This window comes from Heterodontus francisci, chromosome 34 (assembly GCF_036365525.1).
Source record: "Heterodontus francisci isolate sHetFra1 chromosome 34, sHetFra1.hap1, whole genome shotgun sequence".
Classification (NCBI taxonomy): Eukaryota; Metazoa; Chordata; class Chondrichthyes; order Heterodontiformes; family Heterodontidae; genus Heterodontus; species Heterodontus francisci.
Window position 1 is genome coordinate 42331227 of NC_090404.1, and position 13025 is coordinate 42344251.

Below are 13025 nucleotides of genomic sequence, written 5' to 3' on the forward strand. Positions count from 1 at the left end.
AAGGACTCCATTCCATTCTCCCAGTTTCTCCGTCTCTGACGCATCTGCTCTGATGATGCTACCTTCCATGACGGTGCTTCTGATATGACCTCCTTTTTCCTCAACCGAGGATTTCCCCCCACTGTGATTGACAGGGCCCGCAACTGTGTCCGGCCCATTCCCCGAACCTCTACCCTCACCCCTTCCCCTCCCTCCCAGAACTGTGACAGGGTTCCCCTTGTCCTCACTTTTCACCCCATCAGCCTCCATATCCAAAGGATCATCCTCCGCCATTTCTGCCACCTCCAGTGTGATGCCACTACCAGTCGCATCTTCCCCTCCCTTCCCCTGTCAGCATTCTGAAGGGATCATTCCCTCTGCAACACCCTGGTCCACTCCTCCATTACCCCCACCACCTCGTCCCCGTCCCATGGCACCTTCCCCTGCAATCGCAGGATGTGTAATACCTGCCCATTTACCTCCTCCCTCCTCACTATCCCAGGCCCCAAACACTCCTTCCAGGTGAAGCGGCGATTTATTTGTACTTCTTTCAATGTAGTATACTGTATTCGCTGCTCACAGTGTGGTCTCCTCTACATTGGGGAGACCAAGCGCAGACTGGGTGACCGCTTTGCGGAACATCTCTGCTCAGTCCGCAAGCAGGACCCGGAGCTTCCATTTACTTGCCATTTCAACACTCCCCCCTGCTCTCATGCTCACATCTCCGTCCTGCTGCAGTGTTCCAGTGAACATCAACGCAAGCTCGAGGAACAGCATCTCATCTACCGATTAGGCACACTGCAGCCTGCCGGACTGAACATTGAGTTCAATAATTTCAGAGCATGACATCCCTCCATTTTATTTTCATTTTTAGTTATTTTTTTTTCTTTCTTTTTACATTCTTTTTTTACATTTTTTACAATTTTTTTTTGCATTTATTTCATTTCATCTTAGTTTGTTCAGTTTGCTTGCCCACTTTTTTTTTCAGGTTTGCACTTGCTGCTGTTCTATAGTCAGTGTATTAACACCTAATCTATCCTAATGCTTTGTCTTTCAACACACGATTAACATATTGTTTGCCTTTGCTCCGTGACCTTTTGGTCAGCTATGTGGCCTGGTCCAATCCAGACCTCCTTTGTTATCTCTTGCCCCACCCCCACCTCAATTGCTTATAACCTGTGACTTTTCTAATATTTGTCAGTTCCGAAGAAGGGTCACTGACCCGAAATGTTAACTCTGCTTCTCTTTTCACAGATGCTGCCAGACCTGCTGAGTGGTTCCAGCATTTCTTGTTTTTATTTTTGAATTTGTACAGAAATTGATTCTTTTTAGCAAAGTTAATGAATGTGATCAGGGTCACAAAACTTGTTCTGCTGAATTTGTGTCACAGTGACTTACGAAGTCCTACTGATACTGAATTTCTTTCAAGCTTAAGACTTAGTTTTTAAATAATACTTTTAAATTAAAGCCCATTCATTCCAGCATGATTCTTAATTCACTAATTACAAACCAACCAAGGTCCATTGCTTTGTAATCATTGTTTCTTGATGGGTTACTGCTTAATACATTCATTTGATTAATGCAGCTGCTGATACAAGACACAAAAATAACTTTTTTACTCATGTGTTAGTATTACAATGGCTTACTTAACTTTGTTAGTTATTACAGAGGATACAGTGTGAAAATGGTCAAGTTTTTTTTTCCAAAATATACTTTATTCATAAACATCTGTAAAAATTACATTGCCAGACAGTTTCCAAACAGCACCAAAAAATACAAACATTGCAAGGGAGATCAGTTTCCTTCAATACTGACATGAGTTCCTTCCCAATCCTTCCATTTCACAATTGTCATGTCAATTACAGTTTTACATTTACAGCAATTGAGAATATTTACGATACAGTTCGAGGGGTTTCCCATGGATCCAGCCCCTCAGTCCAGCTTGGTGGGGGAACCTTACACTGTGGTCTTTCCCCATTGAGCCTTTGCTGCGGCTGCCCCAAGCTTTAGTGCGTCCCTCAGCACGTAGTCCTGAACCTTGGAATGTGCCAGTCTACAACATTCGGTGGTGGACAACTCTTTGCGCTGGAAGACCAGCAAGTTTCGGGCAGACCAAAGGGCGTCTTTCACCGAATTGATAGTCCTCCAGCAGCAGTTGATGTTTGTCTCGGTGTGCGTCCCTGGGAACAGCCCGTAGAGCACAGACTCCTGTGTTACAGAGCTGCTTGGGATGAACCTTGACAAAAACCACTGCATCTCTTTCCACACCTGCTTTGCAAAGGCACATTCCAGGAGGAGGTGGGCGACCGTCTCTTCCCCACCACAGCCAACGCGGGGGCACTGTGCGGAGGGGGCGAGACTTCGGGTGTGCATGAAGGATCTGACGGGGAGGGCCCTTCTCACCACCAGCCAAGCTACGTCTTGGTGCTTGTTTGAAAGTTCTGGTGATGAGGCATTCTGCCAAATGACTTCGACGGTCTGCTCGGGGAACCATCCGACAGGATCCACCATTTCCTTTTCCCGTAGGGCCTTGAGGACATTCCGTGCAGACCACTGCCTGATGGACCGGTGGTCAAAGGTGTTTTCCCGCAGAAACTGCTCCACGAAGGATAGGTGGTACGGCACCGCCCAACTGCACGGAGCGTTCCACGGCAATGTGACCAGGCCCATCCTTCGCAACACCGGGGACAGATAGAACCTCAGCACGTAGTGACATTTGGAGTTTGCGTACTGGGGATCTACACACAGCTTGATGCAGCCGCACACGAAAGTGGTCGTCAGGATGAGGGCCACGTTGGGTACATTTTTCCCGCCCTTGTCCAGAGATTTGAACATCGTGTCCCTCCGGACCCGGTCCATTTTACATCCTCAGACAAAGCGGAAAATGGCTCGGGTGACTGCCACGGCGCAGGAGTGGGGTATGGGCCAGACCTGCGCCACGTAGAGCAACAACGTGAGCGCCTCGCACCTGATGACCAGGTTCTTACCCACAATGGAGAGAGATCGCTGCCCCCACATGCCCAACTTTTGTCGTACCTTGGCTACTCGCTCCTCCCATCTTTTGGTGCACGCCCCAGCCCTTCCGAACCATATCCCCAGCACCTTCAGGTAATCTGACCTGACGGTGAAGGGGCAAAGGATCGGTCAGCCCAGTTGCCAAAGAACATGGCCTCGCTCTTGCCGTGGTTAACTTTGGCTCCCGAGGCCAGTTCGAACTGGTCGCAGATGCTCATCAGTCTGCGCACGGACAGCGGATCCGAGCAGAAGACGGCGACGTCATCCATGTACAGGGAGGTTTTGACCTGAGTGCCTCCGCTGCCTGGGATTGTCACCCCTCTTATGCTCGCATCCTTCCTAATAGACTCAGCAAAGGGTTCAATACAGCAAACAAACAAGACCAGGGACAGAGGGCAGCCCTGTCTGACTCCAGATTTGATCGGGAAACTTTCAGATTCCCACCCGTTGATTGAGACTGCGCCACTGATGTTTGTGTAGAGCAGTTGGATCCAATTGCAGATTCCCTCCCCAAACCCCATTTTGGAAAGCACGTCCATCATGTAGGTGTGCGATATCCTGTCAAAAGCCTTCTCCTGGTCCAGGCTGATGAGGCAGGTGTCCACCCTCCTGTCCCGTACGTAGGCGATCGTATCCCTGAGTAGCGCGAGACTATCAGAGATCTTCCTGCCGGGTACAGTACAGGTCTGATCGGGGTGAATCACCAACTCCAGAGCAGACTTGACTCGACTGGCTATGACTTTGGACAGAATCTTGTAATCAACATTAAGCAGTGAGATGGGCCGCCAATTTCTGAATTCTGCCCTCTCCCCCTTCTGCTTGTAAATGAGGGTGATGATGCCTTTTCTCATGGATTCTGACATGCTGCCGGCCAGGAGCATACTCTCGTATACTTCCAGCAGGTCTGGGCCGACCCAGTCCCACAGGGCCGAGTACAACTCGACCGGTAAGCCGTCGCTCCCGGGAGTTTTACTCGTCTCAAAAGACTCGACGGCCTTTGTCAGCTCGTCCAGAGTTAGCGGCTTGTCCAGTCCCTCCCTCCTGCTGTCATCTAAGACCTCTGTGATAGATGACAGGAAGGACTGGGAGGCTCTGCTGTCTGTGGGCTTCGCGTCATACAGTCCAGCATAAAAGGATTTGCTGATCCTGAGTATGTCAGGCTGCGAAGACGTTACCGAGCCATCTTCTTCCTTCAGGCTGCTGATAACAGAGCTCTCTCTGTGTACCTTTTGGAAGAAGTAACGCGAGCACGTCTCATCCTGCTCGATGGAGCGGACTCTGGACCGGAAGATGATCTTGGAGGCCTCCTTGGCAAAGAGCGAGGCCTGCTGGCTCTTCACCTCTTGGAGGTCCTCCTTGACCTCGACCCCCATTGACTGCAACCGGAGTAGATTTTGCATAATTTTCTGGAGTCGGGACAGTTCCCTCTGTCTCTCTCTCGCCTTCTGAACACCTTTGTGGATGAAGAACCTCTTGATGTTCTCCTTAATCGCTTCCCACCAGTGAACTGGAGACTCAAAGAGGGGTTTCACGGTCCTCCAACCATTGTAATCCCTTTTGAGTTCCTCAACGTTCTCTGGGGTCAGCAGTGTCGCATTGAGCTTCCACGTCCCTCTGCCAACCCGCTGGTCGTCCTGTAAGTGACAGTCGGCCAGTAAGAGGCAGTGGTCGGAGAAGAACACCGGCTTGACGTCGGTGGATCCGACCGTGACAGCACGGGACACAAACAGGAAGTCAATCCTGGAACGGGCAGACCCGTCCGATCTTGACCATGTGTATCTGCGCTGCGCTCCGTCTGCAGGTTTGCTGAAGATGTCGTGCAGTTTGGCATCCTTAACTGTTTCTGCTAGGAATCTGGACGTAGCGTCCAGTTTGCTGTCGTCACTGCCGGATCGTCCAGCCGCATCGATGATGCAGTTGAAGTCACCGCCTAGGATGACCGGCCTGGACGTCGCCAGCAGCAGTGGGAGCTGCTGGAAGACGGTCAGCCGCTCGCTGCGTTGTACCGGGGCGTACACGTTGATCAACCGTAGCGGAGCGTTGTTGTACATCACATCTGCTACGAGGAGGCGGCCGCCCACCACCTCCTTAACTTCGGAGATGGTGAAGTTACCTCCCCGCAGCAGAATACCCAGGCCGGAGGAACGGCAGTCATTACCCCCCGACCAGATCGATGGCCCGTGGGACCACCATCGCGACCACTGCCTGTAGGTGCTGAGGTGTGGTATTCCACACTCCTGCAGAAACAGTAGGTCAGCTTTGACCTTGGCAAGGTAATCCAAGGTTGAAACACATCGCATAGTAGATTTAATGCTACGCACATTAATGGAAGCAATTCTTACACCCATTTTTTACTAAAAATTAGTTGTTGCTTCCCATACCATTTATCCTCGCTAGTCCCAGTCCTTCCCCTTCGGGATGTTCCTGCATACCCATCGTATGCGCAAGCAGTTTCACGTTGGTTGGGCTCAGAAACCCCTCCTGATTTTTCATGCAGGGTTTGTGCCGCTCGGGTGACATTGGGGGGGTCTTGTAGGCAGAGAGGATTGGGTTGTCCTCAGCTGCTTCCATCTGTTCCTCCTCGAAAACATCACAGCTCCCGGTCTCCCGGAGCTCAGGTGCGCCAGACGTGTCTTTGCTCCCGGTGTCGCAGAGCTGAGATGCATTGGCCACTTCGTTACGTGTGGGGCATTGGGGTTGGGGCACGCCGGGCCCATCACAGCTTCCAGTGCCCGGGGGCTGGGATGCTTTATCATCCATCTCGGAGTTCTGCCGCCTCTTTTGAAGGGGCTGTCGTTCCAGCATTTCCCCGTCCAGTGAAGAGGAGTTGTTGCAGTCTGATTCAGAAGAGAGCCTCCTCTTGCCACTGGTTTGGGTGGTGGCTTTGGGATGTTTTTTCTTTGTGGTTTTCCTCTGGACCACTTGCCACTGACCTGTTTGTCCATCTGCTGCCTCCTCCTCCATTGATTCTGTCTGTGGAGGAGGGGTTTCCGGGCGCTGGGTAGGTGCTGGGTCGTTGGTTTCAGCTGCCTCCCCTTCCTTCTCAGGTTGAAGTTCCTCACTGCGGAGAAGGTTGCTGGTCTCCTTTCGGACAGCGGACTCCCTCGTCGAACCTTCTCCCGGCCTATCCTTGGACCTTGCCGCCTGAGCATAGCTGAGGCAACGTTTGGGACAAGACTTGTAGAGATGGCCTGCCGCACCGCACAAGTTGCAACACTTAGTCTGCTTACAGTCCTTGGTCTGATGGCCTTCCTCCTTGCAGTTCTTGCAAACAACCGTGCTGCAGTTGGCTGCCATGTGACCAGATTTGCCACAGGTGCGGCAAACTCTGGGCTGCCCAGCATAGACCAAGAAGCCTCGACTTCCCCCGATAGCGAAGCTGGAGGGAGGGTGGATGATGGCTCCACTGGGATCTACCTTCAAGGTCACCTTGACCTGCCGCTTGCTGGTCCAGATCCCAAAGGGGTCCTTGACATCAGTGCTGCTGCCGGCCACCTCGACGTACCTGGCAAGAAAGGTGAGTACATCCACCACCGGAACATGGGGGTTGTAGAGGTGAATCATCACCACCCGGTCCCGTTGTGACGGAAGCGTGAAGAGCGGCTCCGCTGTGAGGATCGACAGTGACGCCCGGTCCCCTTTCTCCTTGAACGCCTTCAGGAACTTGATGCATAAAGTAATTTATATTCAGTGTAAAGAAGTAATACTTAACAACGACAATAGTGGCTTTCTGTTCCTCAGATCCTCGGTGGTTGCCCTCTGAGTGACTGTGACGCAATCTCTCTCTTGCTGTGTTCTGTTGACTGAAGATACTCTTCTTCCTTGCCCTGGACTTTCTGTATTGCTTCTCATGTTCAATAGCTGTTCTTTTATACCCTTTTTGGCCATCAGACCACCTTTCTCGTTTGCCCGATGGTTGGTCCAGGTCCTGCAAAGTCAGTTACTACCCTACTCTAATTGAGGCTTAATCGATAAAACATGTTGACAATAATTGCGATAAAAACCTATGAAGAGTTCTATTCATTACGGTTGTTATCTCCTTGGACGGTATGAATTTGTACAGAAATTGATTCTTTTTTAGCAAAGTTAATGAATGTTATTGGGTCACAAAACTTTTTCTGCTGACTGTGTTACAGTGAGTTACAAAGTCCTACTGATACTGAATTTCTTACAAGCTTCAGACTTAAGTTTTTAAACTTAATACTTTTAAATTAAAGCCCATTCTTTCTAACATGATTCTTAATTCATTAATTATAACTCAGTCAAGGTCCATTGCTTTGTAATCATTGTTTCTTGACGGGTTGCTGCTTAATATATACATGTAGTTGCTGATACAAGACACAAAATTAACTTCTTTGTTCATATGTTAGTATTAAGATGATTTCCTTGATATTGTTAGTTATTACAGAGGATACAGTGTGAAGATGAAATAAAACCAGAACGTGCTGGAAATGCTCATAAATAAATACATATAAATTGTGTGGCACTGTATCAAATGCCTTTTGAAAGTCCATGTACCCAACATCAACAACATTGCCCCCACCAACCCTCTCTGTTATGTCTTCAAAAACTCCAGCAAGTTAGTTGAACACGATTTTCCCTGAACAAACCCACATACTGAGTTAGGTGACATATTGAGTATTCTGGAAGGGAGCAAAAAATTGCATAGTGTCATTGATAGATTTAGCGAGTGGAGATAACAGAGACAGCAGGAGGTCAATGTGGGGAAGTGCGAGGTCATTAACATTAGAGTCATGTATGGAACAGAGGAGACCATTCAGCCCATCAAGTCCATGACAGTTCTCCACACAGTAATCCACTCAGTCCTACTCCCCTGCTTGACCCCTGTAGTCCTGCAAGTTTATTTCCTTCAAGTGACCATCCAATTTCCTCTTGAAATCAGTGATTGTCTCTGCTTCCACCACCCTCATGGGCAGCGAATTCCAGATCATTTACTACCCACTGTGTAAAAAAGTGCTTCCTTATATTCCCTCTGCATCTCTTGCCCAAAACTTTCAATCTGTGTCTCCTAATCCTTGTAATGGGAACAGTTTACCTTGTCTAACTTATCCATGCCTGTCATAATCTTTTACACTTTGATTAAATCTCCCCTCAATCTCCTTTGTGCAAAGGAGAACAACCCCAGCTTTTACAACCTCACCTTGTAACTAAAATCTCCCATCCCTGGAACCATTCTGGTAACTTAGATCTAAGGAAGATGAATCAGAATATTTTCTAAATGATTAAAAGTTAGGAACTGTGAAGGGACAGAGAGATTTCGGGTTTCATGCACAGAAATCACTAAAAACTACTGGACTGGGAGAAAAGGGAATTAAAATGTCTAATGGAATGTTTGCCTTTATCTGAAGGGTGAAAGTAATGCTGCAGTTATATGCAACTCTTGTTACACATCATCTGAAGTGAGGTGTTTAATTCTGGGCAGCACATCTCAGGAAGGATATATCAGCTGTGCAGGAGGTACACTGCACATTCACCAGAATGATATCAGGGCTAAAAGGGTTAAATTGTGAGGACAGGTCATATAGACTAGGCTTGTATTTCATAGAGTATGAATATTAAGGGGTGATGTAATTCAGGTATTAAAGAAGATTAAAGGTTTTAAGGGGGTCGATAAAGAAAAATGATTTCCTCTGTTGGTGGAATGCAGAATAAGATGGCACAACATTAAAATTAGAGCTGGGCCATTCAGGGGTGCTGTCAGGAAGCACTTCTTCACACAAAGGATAGTGAAATCTGGAACACTGTCCCCCCAAGAGGCTGCTGTGGATGGGGAGAAAAGGAAAATGTCAAAACTTGAGAGTGATGTATTTTTATTGGGTAAGGTTACAGGGATATGTAACCAACTCTGGTAAAGGTAGTTGTGATATGGATCAGTCATGATATAACTGAATAGAGGAACAGGCTCGAGGGGTTGAATGGCCTCCTCCCACTCATGTGTTCCTCTGTTTTACAAGATCACTGGGACTGATTCCCTGAGGCTCTTCTCACAATACTGGGACCTTCTACTCCTGACCATTATGAAGCAAGGGTATTCAGAGTGGTCTAGACAGGACAACAACCTCCCCTTCATAGACACATGATCCTGACTGTGAGGTGACCGTGCGTCTGGGAGAACGATGGGTGGACACAGTGCGTGTTGTTATTTTAATGATAATCTGAACCTCAAGAAACAAACCACCCTGAGGAGTGAAATAAGGTTCGTTGGCTCCTGTTATCTGGGCTGTTTGAGCTGGGCAATGGCCTGACCCAGCACTGACAGGACAGGACAAGCCCACTAGGAGATGGCACAAGGCCAAATTAAGACTCAAGTACAGCACTTTTATGAAATAATCAGTTGAGAAAGGGTTCAGTAATAACATTGTAGAAAGAGAGAAAATGGGGAGCCTTTGTCCAATTAGCCTCACATTAGTTGTAGGCAAAATGCTAGAATGTATTATCTGGGGAAATGGTAACAGGGCACTTAGAAAATCATAATATGATTCAGCAGAGTCAACATGGACTTGTGAAGAAGAAATCATGTTTAACAAATCTGTTAAGAGTTTCTTGAGGATGTAACTAGTCAGGTGAATAAGGAGGAAACAGTAGTTTATTTGGATTTTCAAGAAGCAAGAAGCATTTGATAAGGTGCCACACCAGAGGTTATTACACACAATTCTTTCTTCAATCATAAGTTCAGAAGTGGGGATGTTCGCTGATGATTGCACAATGTTCCGCACCATTTGCGACTCCTCAGATACTGAAGCAGTCCGTGTAGAAATGCAGCAAGACCTGGACAATATCCAGGCTTGGGCTGATAAGTGGCAAGTAACATTCAAGTCACACAAGTGCCAGGCAATGACCATCTCCAACAAGAAAGACTCCAACCATCTCCCCATGACATTCAATTGCAGTACCATCACTGAATCCCCCACTATCAACATCCTGGGGGCTACCATTGACCAGAAACTGAACTGGGAGTAGCCATATAAATACCGTCGCTACAAGAGCCGGTCAGAGGCTAGGAATCCTACGGTGAGTAACTCATCTCCTGACTCCCCAAAGCCTGTCCACCATCTATAAGGCACAAGTCAGGAGTGTGATGGAATACTTGCCTGGATGGTACAGCTCCAACAACACTCAAGAAGCTCGACACCATCCAGGACAAAACAACCCACTAGATTGGTATCCTATCTACAAACATTCACTCCCTCCACCACTGACACACAGTGGCAGCAGTGTGTACCATCTACAAGATGCACTGGAGGAAATTAGTGAAGCAGGTGGGTTTTTAGGACAATCCATAGTTTCATGGTCACCAATATTGATCCTCGCTTTTTAATTGCAGTGGTGGGATTTGAATTCATGTCTCAGCATCATTAGTCCAGGCCTCTGGATTACTAGTTCAATAACATAACCACTATTGTACAGCACCCCCACTCTGCTCCATCTCCTCCTATGAGGAGAGGTTGAGTAGACTAGGCCTATATTCCCTGAGGTTTAGAAGAAGGAGATGTGATCTGACTGAAACATCAATTGTTAAGGGACTTGACCGGGTCGATGCTCAGAAAATGTTTCACCTGGCTGGGGAATCGAGACAGTCTCAGGATAAGGGATCAGCCATTTAGGACTGAAATGAGGAGAAATTTCTTTGCTGTAAAGGTTGTGAATCTTTGGAATTGTCTTCCCCAGGGAGCAGTGGATGCTCAGTCATTGAGTATATTTAAGACAGAGATTGATAGATTTTTGGGTATTACGGTAATTAAGGGATATGGGATAGTGTGGGAAGGTGGAGTTGAGGTAGATGATCAGCCATGTTCATTAAACCTCAGTCTGGTTCCTCTCGAGCTGCTGAGTGAATGAATTAAATCTTTCTCGACAAATCACCAAGATACCAGATGACAAGTCATACCCGAAACATCATTTATTGGTTACAAATCACAACTTAGTTAAATCTGGACACACAGACACTTTATAAACATGTATAAACACATTTAAATGTAATCAGAGTTATCCAGCAGTTCAGCACTAATAGGGAGAGTATTTCACAAAACAAGTAACAAAGATTAACCAGACGATTCAGTGATTGACTGTAAATCAACACTATTGGATGCTGAGTATTAATTACAGCAGGGACCAGAGTCTGAGCTTATAAATTGGTGAGTTTACTTGAAGACTAATTCCTTCACTATCTGACATGTTAACAGTTGTGAACAGCCTGTCTGTCCAACAGCTCCAGTCCACGAGTGCTAAGAAACACTAACAGCTTAAACAGCCTCATTCTTGAGCTAAAGAACAGACTTTCTCCTGTCAATATAGAGTTACAGGATTGGCCTGTGATCTGTTTATTGTTCATCTTTTGTTCAGTACATTTACTGAGTGGATTTAAATTGAAAATGAGGTTTGAAGACATGATGGTGTATTCACACATGAATGAGAGATGCTGTGGGGCAGACGCTCAGTCACAAGAGGAGCAACTGACATCAGAAATAAACCCCAACTGTCAGAATGAACATGGTTCAGTCTGGATATGATTAACAGCAGCAACAGCAGAATCCAACCCCTGTAATTATCTGTGAACTCGCTGGTGTCTCAGCAGATAGGATGGCTGAGTGAATCCCTTCCGACACACGGAGCAGATGAATGACCTCTCCCCAGTGTGACTGAACTGGTGTGTCACCAGGTGGGATGACTGAGTAAATCTCTTCCGACATACAGAGCAGGTGAACGGCTGCTCTCCAGTGTGAACTCGCTGGTGCCTCAGCCGAGCGGATGAATTAGCAAATCCCTTCCCACACTCCGAGCAGGTGAATGGCCTCTCACCAGTGTGAACACGCTGGTGTTTCACCAGCTTGGATGAAGTAGTGAATCCCTTCCCACACTCAGAGCAGGTGAATGGCCTCTCCCCAGTGTGAACTCGCTGGTGTATCAGCAGGGTGGATGAATGAGTGAAACCCTTCCCACAATCAGAGCAGGTGAATGGCCTCTCCCCAGTGTGAATTCGTTGATGCACCAGCAGGTTCCATGACAGAGAGAATCTCTTCCCACACGCAGAGCAGGTGAATGGCCTCTCCCCAGTGTGAACTCGCTGGTGCGTCAGCAGGGTGGATGAATGAATGAATCCCTTATCACACTCAGTGCAGGTGAACGGCCTCTCCCCATTATGAACTCGCTGGTGTGTGAGTAGGGCGGATGAATAAATGAATCCCTTCCCTCACTCAGTTCATGTGAACGGCCTCTCCCCAGTGTGAATTCGCTGGTGTGTCAGCAGGTTTGATAACTGAGTGAATCCCTTCCCACATTCTGTGCAGGTGAACGGCCTCTCTCCAGTGTGAACTCGCTGGTGTGTCAGCAGCTTTGATGACTGAGTAAATCCCTTCCCACACTCAGAGCAGGTGATCGGCCTCTCCCCAGTGTGAACTCGCTGGTGCATCAGCAGGGTGGATGAATAAGTGAAACCCTCCCCACAATCAGAGCAGGTGAATGGCCTCTCCCCAGTGTGAATCCGTTGATGTGCCAGCAGGTTCAATGACAGAGAGAATCTCTTCCCACACTCAGAGCAGGTGAACGGCCTCTCCCCAGTGTGAACTCGCTGGTGTTTTAGTAGGGCAGATGAATGAATGAATCCCTTCCCACACTCAGTGCAGGTGAATGGCCTCTCCCCAGTATGAACTCGCTTGTGTGCGAGTAGGGAGGATGAATGAGTGAATCCCTTCCCACACTCAGTGCAGATGAACGGCCTCTCCTCAGTTTGACTGTGTCGATGAGTTTCCAGCTCAGACGTGTAATTTAATTCTTTCTCACGGTCCCCACATTTCCACAGCTTCTCCCCAGTCTGACTACACTTGTGTATCGACAGGGCAGCTGATCGGCTGAAGCCCCGTCCACACACAGAACACGTGTACGGTTTCTCCACACTTTTTGCTTCCATGATCAAAGGCCGATGATATTCAGCTCCTGATGAATCGAGTGACTGTCACATCTTGAGGTGATGTTTGAGTTTCCTTCCGCAAATCCTCCCTTTCTAATACCCT

General features: G+C 47.8%; 1 pseudogene; it reads right to left on the reverse strand.

Annotated features, from left to right (window-relative positions):
* Window positions 1–1452: 1452 nt before the first annotated feature.
* On the reverse strand, window positions 1453–12739 carry LOC137348855 (zinc finger protein 229-like; annotated as a pseudogene).
* Between the last annotated feature and the right edge of the window lie 286 nt (window positions 12740–13025).